Source organism: Tursiops truncatus, chromosome 4, assembly GCF_011762595.2.
Source record: "Tursiops truncatus isolate mTurTru1 chromosome 4, mTurTru1.mat.Y, whole genome shotgun sequence".
Taxonomy (NCBI): Eukaryota; Metazoa; Chordata; class Mammalia; order Artiodactyla; family Delphinidae; genus Tursiops; species Tursiops truncatus.
The window spans coordinates 4,480,708-4,499,472 of record NC_047037.1 but is presented as its reverse complement, the minus strand read 5'-3'; the positions used below and the strand labels follow the sequence as shown (position 1 = coordinate 4,499,472).

General features: G+C 41.3%; 2 long non-coding RNA genes across 2 annotated transcripts in view; one reads left to right on the top strand and one right to left on the bottom strand.

Annotated features, from left to right (window-relative positions):
* Positions 1 to 18,765, top strand: part of LOC141278519 (uncharacterized) — a 98,161-nt gene that overhangs the window by 62,496 nt on the left and 16,900 nt on the right. The gene's annotated exons all lie outside the window — the stretch shown is intronic.
* The window catches only part of LOC141278518 (uncharacterized), a 253,224-nt gene continuing 247,006 nt past the window's right edge, over positions 12,548 to 18,765 (bottom strand). The window contains exon 5 of the long non-coding RNA XR_012331278.1: positions 12,548 to 14,735. This is a non-coding gene — a long non-coding RNA (uncharacterized lncRNA). The remainder of the gene's footprint in view (positions 14,736 to 18,765) is intronic.

The following is an 18,765-nucleotide window of genomic DNA, read 5'->3' as shown; positions in this document are numbered from 1 at the left end:
AACTAAGACACCATTGTAAAGCAATTATACCCCAGTAAAGATGTAATAAATAAATAATACTTTAAAAATGAGGGTCTGAGAGCTAAGAGATGCCATTCTAGAAACAGGATACAGAAGCCACTGCTGTGTTCCTTCTGTGCAGACGGCAGTCTCCATGTAACTGTGGCCCTACACCCGGCCAAGGCTTTGGTCTTGTGAGGCGAAGAGGCAACAGGATATATTTCTAAGATTCTTAAGAGAAAGGATAGGATAACACAGATTTAATTATCATATTCCATCGTGGTAGAAATGAATGGCAACCCCCTGATGCTCAGAGGAAGTGTCACTGAACAAAAGGAAATCCTTCCTCTAAGACAGGGGGCCAACTTACTGGGCTCAGTGCAACATGCCACGATAAGAGGGTTTGCTTACAAACCACTCTACGGAAGAGAAGAAAGATGTTAAAGGTCAGTGATTAAAATTTGGTTCAGTATTACAGCTGAAAAATTTACAATTTGACATTTTCTTTTCTCCAAGATGTATTCTGCAACTTCATTAATGCCAGGCCCCAAATAGGCTACTTCAAGTTCAAGGGGAGTGTTGGCCGTTGTTGTTTAACTTTGGAAATTCATTTTAGGGGCTCCTGAATTGTCACTTTCCCACCCACATCCTGGGCAAAAAGTGCTGATGCATCCCAGCACATCCCCCCTGAGCCTGAACAGAGCTCTCAGACAGACTACAGATGCATTCAGTGGGGAGCCTGCCAGGCTCCTTGGGCTGTAGACCACACACTGCACCAAGCTTGGTGCTAAGTGCTAAGAGCAGACAATGACATCAGGCACTTAAGAGTGTAAATTTGACTGCCGTATCAGCTCTCCCATGCTCTGTGTCAGTGACCAACATGAAACCCTGAAGGAGCCCATTCGGCACCGTACATCTCAATAATCAAGTGAAGGGTGACAGCTTCCCCAGGAAGCCCTGCCCTGGGCTCCCTGGGGTCCAGTTGTGCCCAGCTCTCAGCATTTGCTACTTCTACATTGCATGGCCTAATGTCCACTGGGCAGCATAAGTAGGGCCTATTCTAAAAGTATACTTCTGTCCAAAAACCTAATTTTTGCAATGACTCTTTAGGTTCTGTTAAGGTGTTTATTGCCCAACTCATCTCGGCATTGAGTCAAAAAAGTACTGGCAGATTTCTTGGCATTTAGTCAAAAGTTACTGATACCAACATACGTAGCTTTGACGTAAGGGAGCTGGGCTCTTTTTTCCTGCATGTCTGAACTCACAAGCCTGTTAGTGAACTGTTTACCATCAATAGTGGAAAAAAATAGGAAGAAGGTGAATGAGAAAAGTTTGGGTTTGGTTAAAGTATAACCTCCTAGGGCTTTTGCAGGGGAGTGGCAACGAGGATGTCTGTCTTGACTCTCATTTCAGACAGCGTGACATTCATTTTTTTCTGCTGGTCAGTATAGGTCTGTTCTGGGAGGTTGATATATGTGCACCTGACGTGCGCACATAGGTTGAATGGGAATCACAGAAAAGGGCCTTTTACCTTTGACTCAGAACTCCAGTCAGCCGTTCCTCCCCTGGCTCCGTGTGCCAGCCTAACTCAGGCTTGTTGACAGGTTCCTAAATGTTCGCCCAGTTTGGGTTCTGTGAATAGGCCACCACTTCCTGTCTAGCCTCTTGATGTTGTGACCCATCTGTTTTGGGCATGTCTATTCTTGCTTCAACAGTTAGCCTTCAAGAAATGATTTCTAATGTTCTCTCAATAGCTCAAAGCACCAATGTCCCAAAACCTAAGCTAAAAAGTCATCACCTCACCCTCATGCCTAGTCTCTTAACCAACAGATGATAAGAGACAAAGAATGGAAACCCACTAGGGATTGTGATGCCCACTACCTCATGGCAGGGTCCAGAGCGTCAACACCATCACCATGAAGCCCAGAAGGCTTTCGACACTTTCATTTCCAGCACGAATGGAAAGCACTTCAGGATTTACATGATCCTGGCAGAACTAGGTAGTTTCTATATTCAGAGGGACGCTGTCTTTCATAACTTTATGGCCTATTTGGGTCTACGGTGCTGAAACCTGAACACGAGTTACAGCCAATCTCTGGCTTCTTTGCAGATCTGCACAGAAATCCAGGTGAAAAGTCAGGACACCTGGCCTAAACTCACCCAGCAAAGAACGTTCCCTGATAGTATCCGGTCACCCACAGTGAAAGCCAGGGACTCTGCTCTGACTGGGACATAAAGACAGAGGAAATGATGTGTCACCAGATCCAGATGGCTCAAAGGGCAGATGGGAAAGGCAAAGGCAAGGCAAAATCTCCTCTAATTACCTTTCAGATTTCCCTGAAAAAGAAAATCTTATTTGAAATCTCAGTCATATGAAAGAAAGCATAAGTTGATTAGCTGTCTTCTTCCATCAATAAGGATACAGACACCAACTACCTCAATCACTGGCAACATGTAACATATGCATTTATAATACATTCTTGGTCACACCCAGAGTTCTAAGACTATTTACCTTGGGCAGTGTCCTCATACTTTTTACACTTTTGTCCCCATTTTTAAACTTAAGAATTCCACAATCATCTGGAAATACTGCTGTGCTTTCTAGGAGGCATTCTTCCAATTAAGGTTATTGAGGTCTTATAGTTGGCAAACATTTATGGAGCTCTATGTGTCAGGTGTTACTCTAGGCACTTGATATTCACAGGGAATGAAACAATCACCCCTGCCTGCATGAAGCCTACAGTCTAGTCAAGGGAAGGGAAAGGGGAGTGTAGCAGAGAACAACTATAATCAGTAGAAATGATAAATTAATATATAATGCTAGAAGAAAAACCAGACCAGAATTGGAGGAGAAAGAGTACAAAGAGTGGGGAGGATGCTGAAAGGCCATCCATTATAGATTGTGGGAACCCAGCTTTGCTTTGGACCCTTTTACCCCACTGCTCTTATTTTTACCTACCTTGTACTCTTTCCTATCAACACGTTTATTGAGACAGTTTACCATTGTAGCTAAGCGCCTGAATTGGGATCTAATTCTTGGATGAATAAATGGGGCAAGTTATTGAACACCTCTACTTCTTAGTTCATCAGTCTTTCATGGGTTTTGTGAAGAGTAAAGGAATTGTTTTTGTGAACTGGCACCTAAACTAATACCTGGACATACTAAGAACTAAACAAATGGTAAATAATAATGTATTTGACATACAATACAAGGTACTGTGCACTTCTAATTATGTGCCCACCTGTCTTTTCCTCCTCCTGTTCCACAGAGTTCCTGAGAAAAGGGCTATAGCTATTGCAGCAGCCCCTAGAAGTAGGAATCCTGAATTCATAAATGATAGAAGATATACATTCCATCCCTAAATCTGGGCTGCAGAGTTCTCAATTGGTAAAATGAGAAATTTCTAATAAATATTTAATAAACTGATAAAACCAATTAAGGTATTAAAACTGTGTTGTGCAAGGCAGATAGATGCTCGATAAATGTCTCCTGCATTGAGTCAGTAAAGATTGTGACTGTACTGCATTTGACTGGAGAGTATTCTCCTGATAAATAGCTTAAGTTTGTTCTCTGTAGAGAAAGGAAGATTAATAGTCCCCTCATCTTCTCTGGGATGACAGTGATTATTTAAAGAAGTCTCTTAGATAAGATTTTAAAAGTGGCTCCTTTGCTGGAGCTAGTGGATAGCAAGTTGCCTGGTAAGTTGCAGCAAAAGGAAAAGGCATATGATGAATGGCCCTTGGCCAGAGCTTTTCCTTAAACCGACGTCCTAGGACAACATGGGGTGCTCACCTGCTTAGCAAGGTTCTGTTACTGAACCAAACTTGGGTCCACTTGCTCGCATGCAGTGAAGCCAATCTACTGCCACTGGGTTATGGTGAAGGAAAGTGCAGCATTTAATTGCAGGGCTAAGCAAGGAGTCCAGGTAGCTAGTGTTTAAAAGACCCTGAACTCTCAGAAGGCTTTCAGGAAAAGGTTTTCAAAGACAGGATGAGTGAGGGGTGTTGTGGGGTGTATGATGAGCTTGTAGACATTATGCTGACTGGCTGGTGGTGAGGTAATTGGGAGTGGACATCATCAATCTTCTGGTTCCAACTGGTCTGGGGTCTACGAGCTTGTGGGCAAGCATATAGTTAACTTTTTCCACCTGGTGGGGGTTTCTATATCTGCAAAACAGCTCACTGTCCCACTGTTTCTGGTAAACTGGCCCAGGGGTTCTTCTTTCTCTGCAACTCAGACGCTGCTTCCTGACTTGGTGTGTCTGTGAACCACCTGCATGGTTCTTACCGTTGCAATTTCTATTTTAACCAGCTCACTGCTGCCAGCAAGTCTATCAGAAAATAAAGATATGCTATGGAAGTTCATAACAGTCTGTCATCTTCACAGTCGAGTCACAGCTGTGTAACATACCCATTAATGGACTAGAACTGAGAGCACAAGTAGCTTCATCACCATGTAACTGAAAGGAAACAGTTTGGACAGAGCAAGAAAAATTCTTGCTTAGCAAAGCTGATGACAAGGAGAAACAATGGGAAAAAAATCACTACAGGACATACTGTCACTTTAAAGCTGTCTTTCTTTTCCAGACGTGAGGCTGTAATTTTGATTCTACTTTTTAGACTATCAAGGTTTTCAAATGACCGTAATCATGCTGTGCAGCTAATATACTAAGCTGACGACCATCTGTATCTCTTTGTTTAACTCTTTGCTTTTATCATGGCTTGTAAGAGACTCTTTATACATTTTCTGGATCACCTTATTTCCAGACACATAGCGGGGACTGTATTTTCTTGACCCCGCCCTTGAAGTTAGCCATGGGACTTTTCAGTCAATGAAATATTAGTGAAAGTGACATATGTCACTTCTGAGACGTTTTAAAAGCCAGCACAGGATTGTCATGTCCTCTTTACCCTCTCACGGTGATAACAGAGGCATCATGAGATGGAAAATCCAGGTCCTTGGTTCCCGTATGTTAACAATGAATAGAACTCCATCAATAGACACAAAGCATGAGTGAGAAATTAGGGTTTTTTGGTGTTTGGACACTGAGATTTTGGGGTTGATTATAACCATACCATAATGTAGCGAATCCCGATCACTATAAAGGCTTAATCATGAATTTTAAATGACTAATTTTAAAGCTGTTCACTGTGGCAGCTACAAAATAGCACTTGGCACCTGCCTCTACAAGGATTAAATCATGAGCCACTGCAGCTGCTGACCTTCAACACCCCCTGAAAGGAGTTCAGGGTGGAGATCGGGAATGAGGCATTCTGTGCTCTGGGAAAAACTGGCAGGACAGGTCTTCGGGTCTTCGATAGTTAGATGTTTTCAGGAGAAGATTTTATGAGCCCAGTTCTTGCATCTCCTCATATCTAGAAAAGCACTAAATTCCTTCATGGTGACGTCTGCTCCTCGTGAGTAGCAGCAAGGCCCTGCCGAAGTGTGTGCTGCACTTCATGTACCCCCTTCACTAAATCATACATACACTGATATTCCCCCCTACCTCTCTGGAGCAGTTCCCCAGAGCTCTCTGAAACGCTGTCTCCTGGGCTGTAGTCCTCATTTTGCCCCCAATAAAACTTAACTCACAACTCTCACGTTGTGCATTTTTTTCAGTTGACAACTAGGAAGAGTGAATCTGATTATATGTGGATTATACACCAATTAGATATTTTTTAAAAAGCAAGGAGGCAAAGGAAAGGGTTTGGATAGAGAAAAAAGACTTTAGGAAAACATATTTCAATAATAATAATACTGGCTCCACAGGAAAAAAGAATCATCACATTTTCTCACTTGAACAGCTGTGATAAAATATCTATTATGAAATTAAAGAGAAGAAATGGTCATCTTACACATAATCAAGCTTGATGGAACTTATGATGGAATAAATACTATGTATCAAAAGAACATATATATATATTTTTTTGTTTGTTTTGTTTTGTTGCGGTACGTGGGCCTCACACTGCTGTGGCCTCTCCCATTGCGGAGCACAGGCTCCGGACGCGCAGGCTCAGCGGCCATGGCTCACGGGCCCAGCCGCTCCGAAGTACGTGGGATCTTCCCGGACTGGGGCACGAACCCGTGTCCCCTGCATCAGCAGGCAGACTCTCAACCACTGCGCCACCAGGGAAGCCCAGAATATATATTTTTTCATAGAGCTTACAATATTTCTGCCTTTGGCAGGGAGGAAATGGACCGTGAGGACATTTAAGAACAGTTCACTAACCTGTGGTTCAGAGTTGTGAAAATCTGTGAATATGGGAGAAAAGGGCTTTTCTCAGGTTTGCGTGCTGGTAAAGGGATGTAGTGTTAGTTCTTACGGTTTTACAAAATAATCAGCTCCCTGGCAGTTCTAGGAAAGCTCTGACAATCCTCAGGGGGCAGTTATGTTACTTTTTCCCTCGTTCTCAGTTATGTTACTTTTTCCGTCGTTCTTATGTTACTTTTTCCGTCGTTCCGTCGTTCTCAAATTGCTCCAATATGTGTTTCCTTATAAATATTTAGAATTGGGAATTTAATCTTCTAATAATGGCAAAAATTACAGTAAGTATAACTTAAAAATTACAGTAAGTAATTTTCTGAAGTTGATGACTTGGAGGATAAAACAAGTATGTTTTACAACTTTGTATTCACTTTTATGTATTTGGTATGTGAATTACACAATTCTGATAGAACCTCACGCCTTGTCATTACATCTAGTTCAAGCTCTCCATGTTACAGAAAGTTTTCTTAAAGATGCTCTAATGAAAACTATTACGAATTACATAGATTTGTATATTGATTTATACATCAGAAATCCATATTTTTGTCATATTTAACTGTTAAAAGACTTCCCAATTGTCTCCATGACTGAATGATATTTCAAATGAACCCCTCAAAATATCTGGTACCTTTGTTCAAAATGTTATCTGTTAGAAGCAGTCAGCCATCCATGTTAAGGGTTAAGAAGAAAACAGTTTAAAATTGTATGCATTTTTCTCTTAAAATAATAATAACAATAATAATACCTGACTTATATGGTCACAAATTATTTACTAAATTTCTGAGCTGTGAAGGATCTTGGAAATCAATTAGCACAAACCTTCACATATTTGACTTGACGACCTAGACTTAGGATGTGTGCAAAACCATACGTCCTTAAGTGCAGTATTCACACAGAATTTCTTCCAGTAATTAGGTAATAAGGATGTACTAGACCCAGTAGAAGTCTTTTAATGAAGTGTGTGACTTTCTGACATGCTTTGGTCTGTGCTTTACGAATATGGAAGAAGGGATTGTAAACTCCTTCAGCCACCTTCAGGCAAAAGGGGGCAATCAAAAATTTAAAGGCTGACCTGGTACAGCACACTGTTATAAAATTAATAGTGACAGCCCTGATGAAATCTTTTAATGTGATGATTAAAAGGATCCTTTGAAATGGTGTGCAAGTATAATTTTAAAATGCATTCTTAGCCCTGGAGAGACGAACGTTAGGCAACTGATCTGAGCTTTTAAAACTTCTTTTCATTAATAGTAGCTCACGTTTGTGGAGGCATTTTAACTTTTCCAAGGCACTTTCGTAACTTCCACCTAACTGTGTGTCCTTACGCCATCCCTGTTAAGTAGCCGTGGAGGGAATAGCAATTCCCATTTGCCATTGAGGAAACTGCTTCCAAAAGAGATTATTAGGAGACTTGCTCCAAGCCGTACAAATCGATGGGGAACTAGCCCTAGAAACGACATTATGTAACTCTGATCCCAGCCCTCTTCCGCACAGACAAACCAATTTCCCGGGGTAATAACGTCTCCTGCTTAGCGGTAATCATTCTCCTAAAGAAGACTGTATTCTGTTCTGGGAGCCACCACTTGAAGTAAGGAGGAAAACGAGATGGTCTGGACACAAAACGATATATATTTGAGAAATACATACTAGTAAGATACACCCTGAAACTGACTTTTTGGGGAAATTTTAGCCTTGTGGGCAAGAGACCAAGCAAGGACTTGCTATCATTAACAACATACAGCTTTTTCTGTTTACAGTTTAAGACAAGCAGTCAAGGTATATTATATCAGAAGATGGGGTAGGGTTGGATTGCTAAGAATATCCTAGAATAAGATTACCAGGTGCCTGTATTATGAGTTGGTTTGTGCCAGTCTATTCCTGAGAGACGTTTAAAGCCTGGGTAGAGAGTGCAGCCAATTTGGGTAAAAGAGACTCCAAAGTCAAAAGGATGCATTCGGTAACTTTACCCCATGATGGTTCACCCCCATCATCTCTCAAGTAGACTTCAGTCTGAACGGACTGGAGACTTTCTTGAGTTACACTAAAGTTTGGTCACTCTGCTCCACGTACAGAGACATTCATTCAGAGTTTCCAGAAGTTACAAAAAATAACCAGAAACCAACAGGAACTTGTAAGATCTGCACGAATTGCTGTCCATGCACACGTACATGAGATCAGCCTACATGAGATGAGTCAGTAGCACTGTTCCTGTTCTCCGTGTTTGTAGTGGATCTGTGAGCACAGCATGGCAGCTGAGCGCGTGTTCACAGCATTCATATAAGTTGCAAACACTTGTAACTATTGTGATCGGTCATTCCAACAGAAGTACTTTATAGGAAGGGAATTTTTAAAAGATAGTGACACCTTATTCTGAAAACCAAATACAATAAGAAAGCAGAGTCAGATACTTCTCCAATTCTAGGCATCATCATACTGACTAATTGCCAGGAAGAAGCCAGTTGATTCAGCCAGCATCCTATATAACCCATATGTAATATATAATGATATATTACGTGAGGAACATTCTGAAGATGGCAATAGGATAATTGAAAAATGATCCATCTACCCTTTGGAACAAGAATTCTGAGGCGGTTTATTATATACATGACTGTATAAGATGAACTTAAAAAAATAGGTTTGACATCAGTTTCTAGTGCTTCACTAAAAAACGGTCTCCCTAACTACGTGCCTAAAATAATAAGAATTTGGTTAATTTAAGGTGTTTCTGTGCTCCATAACTCAGATCTTAACGATTTAATGGAGCTCCAAGGAAAGATTAAAGTACTGGTTGATGGACTGACTTGCTCAGGCCAGCAGTGACTGTGATGAATTGGGTCTCTATTCCCATCTAACCTGAGCATTCTTCGCATTCTATATCCATAGCAGGGGTATGTTAAAGTTGGTTAGAAAAATTTGCTATTTTCCCACTCAAAGATGCTATCAATTTAAAATTCATCACCAACTTGGTGATGTTTTCGTTTGCTCGTTTGTTTATTGGGGGTATTGCTGCAGTGCATTTGCACCTAGTGTGAGATACATCCTAATATCAGAACTGTTTACAATTATCCAAGGTATTTCTAGAATTGAAGAACCACAGTACTTCCTGCTTAGAACGAAGTTGAAAACTAATCATCTAGTCTGTTGTACCTCCCTCTTCCTAAGTTATATACAGAACTTTATCCCAAGACAGGGGCTTAGTGCATGGCTGGCATCCATTCTATATTCAATATTGTGATTACTACCTAGGGCTAGGTGTATCTATGCAGAATTGTAGTAATATCTGAACAGAAATTCTCTTTCCCTAAATAGCTGTTCCCAGAACCTCTTCTACTATTTTTCCATATCTCCTTCACTTGAAGATCAAGTTTTAACCAGAAAGGCTGTGCTAAGAGGTAGGCAGAAGCAAAGGTATATTGCCATTTCACCAGTAAAGATACAGTCAATTTACTGTAGGGTGATTATAGTTACTTTATGGGATTGATGAGAAAATTAAATGAATTAATATAGCAGGTGAGCATTTAGCATTGACTTAGACATTCAGTAGTCAAGCATTAAGTTGGAGCAACTATTGATTTTCCTCACACTTCACAGCTTCTCCAAAATTTCCTGTAAAAGTTCCTTCCAGGGCTTCCCTGGTGGCACAGTGGTTGAGAGTCCTCCTGCCGATGCAGGGGACACGGGCTCGTGTCCCGGTCCGGGAAGATCCCACATGCTGCGGAGCGGCTGGGCCCGTGAGCCATGGCCGCTGAGCCTGCGTGTCCGGAGCCTGTGCTCCGCAACGGGAGAGGCCACAACAGTGAGAGTCCTGCGTACCGCCAAAAAAAAAAAAAAAAAAAAGTTCCTTCCATTTCCCTATGGAACCCACCATTTGTCTAAGAATTCTATATCACAAAATTCTGGTCAGCAAGGGAGAAGAAAATGAGGCAGCAATGCCAGAATGCTCTTTTGTAGATGGGTAAAGGAAAGAACGGGAATACCCAAGTACTCTCATACATTCTGTCTGTCCTGTTCCTTTGAAGGGCTGGTCTTCCATGGGCCATGGCAACATAAAGAACAAGACAAAGCTGTCACTGTTCATCAGAGCTCAGATTCCAGACTGTGATACTAAGTATGAGGTGTTCATAACATGAAACACAACTTAGTCCATGTTGTGTGAGGTACTGGGAGGGCTGGGGGAAGATGGCCAAGGAAAGCTGTTCTGGGTCAGATATATTTTGGTGTTTATGTTATTTATTTATTTTTAAAATTTATTTATTTAATTTTGGCTGCGTTGGGTCTTCATTGCTGCGCGTGGGCTTTCTCTAGTTGCGGCGAGTGGGGGCTACTCTTCATTGTGGTGTGCAGGCTTCTCATTGCGGTGGCTTCTTTTGTTGCGGAGCACAGGCTCTAGGCGTGCGGGCTTCAGCAGTTGTGGCACGTGGGCTCAGTAGTTGTGGCTTGCGGGCTCGAGAGCACAGGCTCAGCAGTTGTGGCACGTGTGTCTAGTTGCGCTGTGGCATGTGGGGTCTTCCAGACCAGGGCTCAAACCTGTGTCCCCTGCATTGGCAGGCGGATTCTTAACCACTGTGCCACCAGGAGAGTCCATATATTTGGGTTTAAAAGAGAAGTTGAAATTGGATGATGAGGTGCAAACTATTCCATTTAGAGGAAACACCATGTGTAGTGACCTTTCTAGACGACCTTGGAGTTGTGGTCTGTTATGTACATGAGACTGGGGAGTGAGCACAGGGTGGGAGGTGAGCTGGGGAGGTAGGCGGGGGCCATGCTGTGCAAAGCCTCGCACACCAGGTCACTTGGCATTGTGCCTAGTGTACTGTAGAGGCTCACAAATGTTCATCCACTGAGGAACGGACTACTTCTGGAAGCAATAAATCTATCACTCATAGAGGGAAGCACCGGCTGAAGAATCCCTTTTCAGTAAGTGTCTTTGGGTCTGTCTGATTCTTCTCTCCTTGTTGCCCGTTTGCTCCACTTACTCTGGCTCTGGGCTCTGTTCCTGGTAACAATCAGCACGATTCAAGCAGGTGATGAGTGTGGTAGAAACAGCACAGTCTCTACAGCCAGGTTCACATTCAACCCAGGCTGGAAGGGAGGAAAAAAGAGGAAGAGAGTACGTGTGTTGTGATGGGGGAAGATGAAACAGAAGTGGCACAATGTTGACAATTACTGAAGCGATGAGGATACACGGTTCTTTATATTATTCTCTACTTTTGTGAGTCCTTGAAAATTTCCATAATAAAAAGAGTTTTAAAAATCCTGGTCATGTCATTTATAAGTAGTTTAATCTAGAGCAGGTGATTTAACTCTTCTGAATCTCAGTTCCTTGATTTATAAATGACGCGAGTGTACATCTCACAGAATGGATGTTCAGATTAAATGAAAAGATGGAGGAAAAGAACTAGGCACAGGATGCTCTAAGACACCAGTGTCCCTAAGGCTCAGCATTTAAAGATCTAGATTCAAGGCCAATTTTCAGCCCGTTGGCCCTGCCCTGGGTTCTAGAACCTCTCTAACCTTAATGGACACATAAAACACCGGAAAATCTTGTTAAAGTACAGATTTTAATTCAGTTGATCTTGGGGAGGCCCAAGATACTGCGTTTCTTTTCTTTTTTTGGGGGGGGTAGGAGTTTATTAATTAATTTTATTTCTTTGCTGTGTTGGGTCTGCGTTTCTGTGCGAGGGCTTTCTCTAGTTGTGGCTAGCGGGGGCCACCCTTCATCGCGGTGCACGGCCCTCTCACTATCGTGGCCTCTCTTGTTGCGGAGCACAGGCTCCAGACGCACAGGCTCAGTAGTTGTGGCTCATGGGCCTAGTTGCTCCGCAGCATGTGGGATCTTCCCAGACCAGGGCTCGAACCCGTGTCCCCTGCATTAGCAGGCAGATCCTCAACCACTGCACCACCAGGGAACCCCGATACTGCGTTTCTAACAAACTTCAAGGTCATACTGGAGCTGCTGGGCCACAGATCGCAATTTGTGAAGCCAGTCCTGACTTATGCTTTGTTCCTTAATTTTTATTTTATTTTTAATTGAAGTATAGTTGACTTACAGTGTTGTGCTAATTCCTGCTGTACACCAAAGTGACTCATTTATACACATGTATACGTACATTTTTATATTCTTTTCATGATGCTTTATCCCAGGATATTGAATATAGTTCCCTGTGCTATACAGTAGGACCTTGTTGTTTATCCATTCTTTATATAATAGTTTGCATCTACTAACCCCAAACTCCCAATCTATCCCTCTCCCTCCCGTCTTCCCCCTTGGCAACCACAAGTCTGTTCTCCATGCCTGTGAGTCTGTGAGGTATACATATATATATATATATACACATATATATGTATGTATACAACCATACAATGGAATATTTCTGAGACTAAGTTTCCAATTGGTACCCTCTTCTGACTGTTGCATTTCTGTCACATTCTTCTGCTCTGAGTTCCAGGCTAGATCATTCCCCAGAATTCCAATCCCTCCAGGACTGAGGTCCTGGATACATACTAAAAGATCCTGAATCTGAAATCTTGTTCATAAGCTTAGGAGTGGAAGTCATCTTTCTGACAACAATGCCCAGACTCTGGTTTCCTTCCTGGATCCCTGAGGAATCTGTGCTGCTTTTCTTTTTAACCGAAGTATAGTTAATTTACAATGTTGTGTTAGTTTCAGGTGTACAGCAAAGTGATTCAGTTATACATATTCTTCTTCAGATTCTTTTCCACTATAAGTTATCACAAGAGATTGTGCTCTACAGTAGCTAACTCCTTATTGTTTATTTTATATAGAGTAGTGTGTATACGTTAATCCCAAACTTCTAATTTATCCGTCTTTCCGTCCCCTTTAGTAACAATACGTTTGTTTTCTACATCTGTGACTCTGTTTCTGTTTTGTAAATATGTTCATTTGTATCATTTTTTAGATTCCACATATAAGTGGTCCTATATAATATTTGTCTCTGTCTTTCTTTGCTTAGTATGATAATTTCTAGGTCCATCCATGTTGCTTCTGAATCCACTGCTGCTGTGTTTCCTCTCGTTGTCTTGTGAACCTATTGCTCCTTTCTTTCTCAGACTAAACTGGGCTTCCCTGGATCATCACTGATTGTCTTGGTACAGACCTGCCCAATGGAACATCTTCAATGGCCTGTATCTGGATTTGTCCCTTAAGTGTTTCTCAACCCCAGGGGGCAGTTTCACATCCAGATCCTTTCCTATAATCCCCTCCCCACCAACACTTTCTGGCAACCTGTGCTTTCACCCCCACCTGTGGCAAGAGAACCATTTCAATATTGGAAGAGGAGGAAAATTCTTAACCCCGTCAAAGGTATACATTCAGGAATGTGTTTATTCATAAGCAGATGCCTTATTTGAAAGCAGTCTTCAACGTATGACTGTGAAACTCACTCAGTTTATGCAGAACTCTAGAATAAGGCTTAGAATTACTTTTTTCTAGTCCACCAATTATAATCACCCTTGTAACGTTCAGATGAGCTAGATGTATAAATTCTGAAAACTTGCTAGGAAAAGAGACCCATCAGCTCTGTTACTTGTGTTAGATTATAAGATTATATTGTGGCAAAGTTAATGGAAAGAGTCGTCGCCTATATATATACATGTAGGAGCCATCACATATGCTGTTAAACACAGGAACAATCACAAATGCTATTAAAACTCACGCCAAAAATCAAACATTGAGAATAATGCACTCTTGTTTAAACGTGACTCTTCCGTTTGACAGGAGTAACCTTGACAAGCTGCTACCCATCAACGCTTTCTGAACTGATGGGGTATTCTGCATCCTTCCTGCAATGTTAAAAGACAGTTTTCAAAATTATCCACTCACAGTGAACTTGAAGGGAAGTTTCTCATCGACATAAAAACAGTATCTCGAGGTTCACAGACACTCAGCGCTCATGAATAGTTAAAGCCGCTTTGCATCTAACTCACACCTGCACCTAGGATTTGTTCTGTGCATATTTTTCCTCTCCCGTGAAGCTTCATTTTACTGTTAGAAAGAGTTTATTTCTCAGCTTATTTTCATTTTAGACCCGTAGGGCACACACAATGTCACACGATCTAGGATACGAGCGTGTTGGCAGCTTCCTGAGACATCAACGTTATAGATTCAAGGAGTAGTGATGGCTGTTCATTGAGTTTTAGCTATTCAGCGTTCATTGCCTCAGACTCCTTTGGGGACAAAAAATCCCAGTTGCATTCCGAGAGTGAGGGCTGCCTCGGCTGCCATCCGTGGAAACATCTTTGGAGACTGGATGCTGTTGACTCTACTCCTGGTTGCATTTGGTTCCGGCTTGATCCAGCCACAGTGATGGGTTCAGAACAGCTGAGGGATAAATGAGACTTCTGCTGGACCACGGGGAGAGAGGCAGGTGTGCTTTCCTTATGTAGGATAAGAGAGGATATACGCTGAACCTGCTTTAGCCGTCTTGCCGTCAGGGAGAAAGGGCAAATCTGACAATTCAACAAAGACAGTAAAAGGAGAAGTGAGAGGTGGAGAGGGAGGTTGAGAGTTGCCTGACTTCCTGGCCTGGGGCAAGACCTAATGCTGATTTTTTCATTACCTGGATCAATAAATTCCATTTTTGTTTAAGCCAGCTTGAGTTGGGTTTTCTGCCACATTGTCAAGAGGAATACTAATTAATACAGTGTGTTAAGTGAGGCTAGAATGGGGAGACTGAGAACACACAAGAAATACAATGCTTTCCACAGTGTAAAAACACCCAGACAAAATCCTCAGTTACCAGTGTGTAGAGAACATTGAAAAATAATATATTTGAATATTATTTCTTTTTACAATTTTATCTCTGTGAGCCAAAGCTCTTTTCAATTACTTATTTAAAAGCAAGCTAATTTATTTGGTGTCGTTTAGACATACACATATTAGTTATGAAAACAAATTGTGTGGAAGTCACATCAACACAGACTACAAAAACACATTTCTGGAAGAAAATTACAACTTAAAAATGTCATTTCTTTTTCCTTTTGTGCCCACCATCACATTTGGGGTGGATGTCTTTTTTAACCATTTTAAAAATTGAAGTATGTTTAATTTACAATGCTGTGTTAGTTTCAGGTGTACAGCAAAGTGATTCAGTTATACATATATATATATATTATTTTTCAAATACTTTTCCATTATAGGTTATTCCAAGATATTGAGTAGAGTTCTCTGTGCTATACAGTAGGTCCTTGTTGATAATCTATTTTATATATAGTAGTGTGCGTGTGTTAATCCCAAACTCCTAATTTATCCCTTCCCCACTCCCACTATCCCCTTTGGTAACCGCAAGTTTCTTTTCTGTGTCTGTGAGTCTATTTCTGTTTTGTAAATAAAAGATTATCATATTAAGTGAAGTAAGTCAGACAGAGAAAGACAAACATCATATGATATCACTTATATATGGAATCTAAAAAAAAGGATACAAGTGAACTTATTTACAAAAATGTCATTAAAGATTTTACACACAATCAAGGGAAGAACTGGGCTAGGGTCAAATTTTCAGACACTGCCTCTCTCATAATTATTCTTTTTTTACTTTGTCATAACATATTACACCTGATAGTCATTAGTACTTATCAAGATGTTTTACATATATTATATAGCTTGAGACTTATCTTTTAAAAATAGGAGATAGATATTACATACACTCTACATCGAATTCCACCCCCACGCCATCTACCCAAGCACGATTTCCCAAATTCTGTAACTGCAGACAATGATATTCAGGGGTTATGGAGTTCAGTAGAACCATATTCTAGCAAAATGTGTACACAAACAAAATGTTAGATGTGGAATAAAATACCTTACAGGTTAAGACCATTACTTAGTGCAAATAATGTGCCACAGTTTTTAGATCCCTAATATAGATAGAAAGAAGTCGTTTAAAATGATGGAATTGTATCTGATATCGGTATAACTGCTATGGTATTGTCATGAATTTGGACCTGAACTGCGAAGCCTAGTTCAAGATAACGCGATGATTTCAGGTGGACTTTATCTGGATGGTCAAATCCTTAGAAGATGCAGAAAAGGAAAAGCTCAGACTTTGGTCAGAAAGATCTAAGAATCTGGCCACACCCACATACTGCCGTGTGACCTTGAACAAGTTAATTCTCTAAGCTTCCACCTCCTCATGGTAATAATGGGAGAATCACACAGCTAACTGTAGAGTCATTGCTGTGATTATATAAGGCACACCGTATATGCGTGTTCCTTACGTGCCTGGTCATGGGATCCCCATGTCTGGACCGAGGCACCCGTGCCTCCCTGCACTGCTGTTGGTGTGGATGGTTCTCAGTTGCGTCACTCTCTGGGAATTGCCCTCAGCCAGGGAGCTGTCTCTTTCTGAGGGGTTCCTACATCCAAGGCTTGATCAAGGAGAGAGCACACAGTCAAGGCACTCCTGTGTCATTTCAGGACAATTTCTGAAAGCCAAGGTCCAGATCTGCCTATGGGAGCAAAAGAGACCTCTCCTATGATGACGCTGAACCCAACTTCTCCTTCTGTCTCATCCTGCTTTGCTCATTCTCTTACAGGTGTTGGTCACAAGACCATTTCCCAATAAACTTCCTGCACTTGACTCTCCATCTTAGAGTCTGCTTCTGGGGAAAGGTGATCCAAGACACTATTACGTAGGAAAGGCTCTCGCAGTATTGGCTTTGAAGATGTTGATGATGATGAAGCTGAAAGGAGTGTAGAAACATGAGCTTGACTGCTTCGTTTTGATAAAGTCACCCACTGAACATGTACAGAAACATGTATAGAAACGGTTTCCTTAAATTATGTTCCCTAAAAGTGTAGGAGCAGTTTCATATTAAAAGTAGAACTACTGACAATTATGACTAACCATCAGCTTAATTAGAAGATTGTACCTAAATTGACACTTCCATTTTCAACTCAGCAATTACTTGTGTAGCCATTTCTATTTTGCAGCGTTTATCACATAGAGTAAGTGTTGATCGATAATTTAAAAAAAAAAAATTTCCTTAAACAGCAGTTTCCTCCAAAGGCCCTTTACACTCAACTATCCCAGGATTCTGTAATTCTGATGGTAGAAATATCTGAATAATACGTTCTCTGGGAAATAAGGTCATTTAAAGACCAAAATTGCCCTTGAAAACAACACTTCATAAACTATGCACAACAGTGGTAGTGTGAAACACATAATGCAAGTGGCAACGTGCACACTGCAAATGAAGAAGAGGGTGTCAGGAGACAGAGTCCCAGGTTGTGTCTTAACAGGACCATAGGAGCAAGGATACGGGGTGTGACCTTGCCTTGGATGTTGGAATAACATCATACAAATTGTAGCACAGGAAAGGACATTGAAGATACACATGTCAAATCTTTCTTCATTGATAAACTGAGAGCCAGTAAAAGTAAATCACCTGGTCACAGTTAGACAATCAGTAAGAGACAGAGCCCGTCCTCAAAACCAGCTCTTTTCAACCCTCCTCACCATTTCACCTTGACTCCACCCATATGTTCTTGTTCTCAGACCTTTGGTCAACCCAAGAAAATCCCTCCCCCTCCTTCTCTGAATTCCCATCAATTGCTCTATTGCCAGAGCCCAGGCAAGTCCTCTTTTCTCTAACATCCCTTCATAAAATTCCCATCTGGGAGTTTTTCCAACATATACGTTTTTCCCATTCTAGCTGAAATAACTTAAGCTATTATTAAATAATACATGATACCATAATACTCCTATGCATGTGCTTTTAATAAGTCCATTTGCATTCTATATGATTCCTAACAGTGGTAACAAAGTTATAGACAAATGTAGTGAATTTAAGGATTTACAGATCATTTACAGATTTATTAGTATAGTCTTTAGAGCAAAGAATAAAGGAAAAATAGTTTGCCTGGTTCACAAAGCACTATTTCAGTTTAATTGTGAGCCCTCACTAGTCACAATCAATATGATAGAAGATTTTGGAGATGCTTTTTCTAAGCATTTTATAAATTTTGATAAGTAACACCCTAAACTTTAGATTAAAATAGTTTTCAGGGCTTCCCTGGCGGTCCAATGGTTAAGACTCCCCCTTCCAATACAGGGGGTGAGGGTTCAATGCTTGATCAGGGAAGCTGAGATCCCACGTGCCTCGGGGCAAAAAACCAAAACATAAAACAGAAGCACTATTGTAACAAATTCAATAAAGACTTTAAAAAAGTTCCACATCAAAAAAAAATCTTTAAAAATAAAATAAAACGGTTCTCAAAGACCCTTGCTAGGGACTATTAAAAAGCACGGAGAGGGCTTCCCTGGTGGCGCAGTGGTTGACAGTCCGCCTGCCGATGCAGGGGACGCGGGTTCGTGCCCCTGTCCGGGAAGATCCCACGTGCCGCGGAGCGGCTGGGCCCGTGAGCCATGGCCGCTAAGCCTGTGCGTCCGGAGCCTGTGCTCCGCAACGGGAGAGGTCACAACAGTGAGAGGCCTGCGTACCGCAAAAAAAAAAAAAAAAAAAGCACTGAGAAAATGAA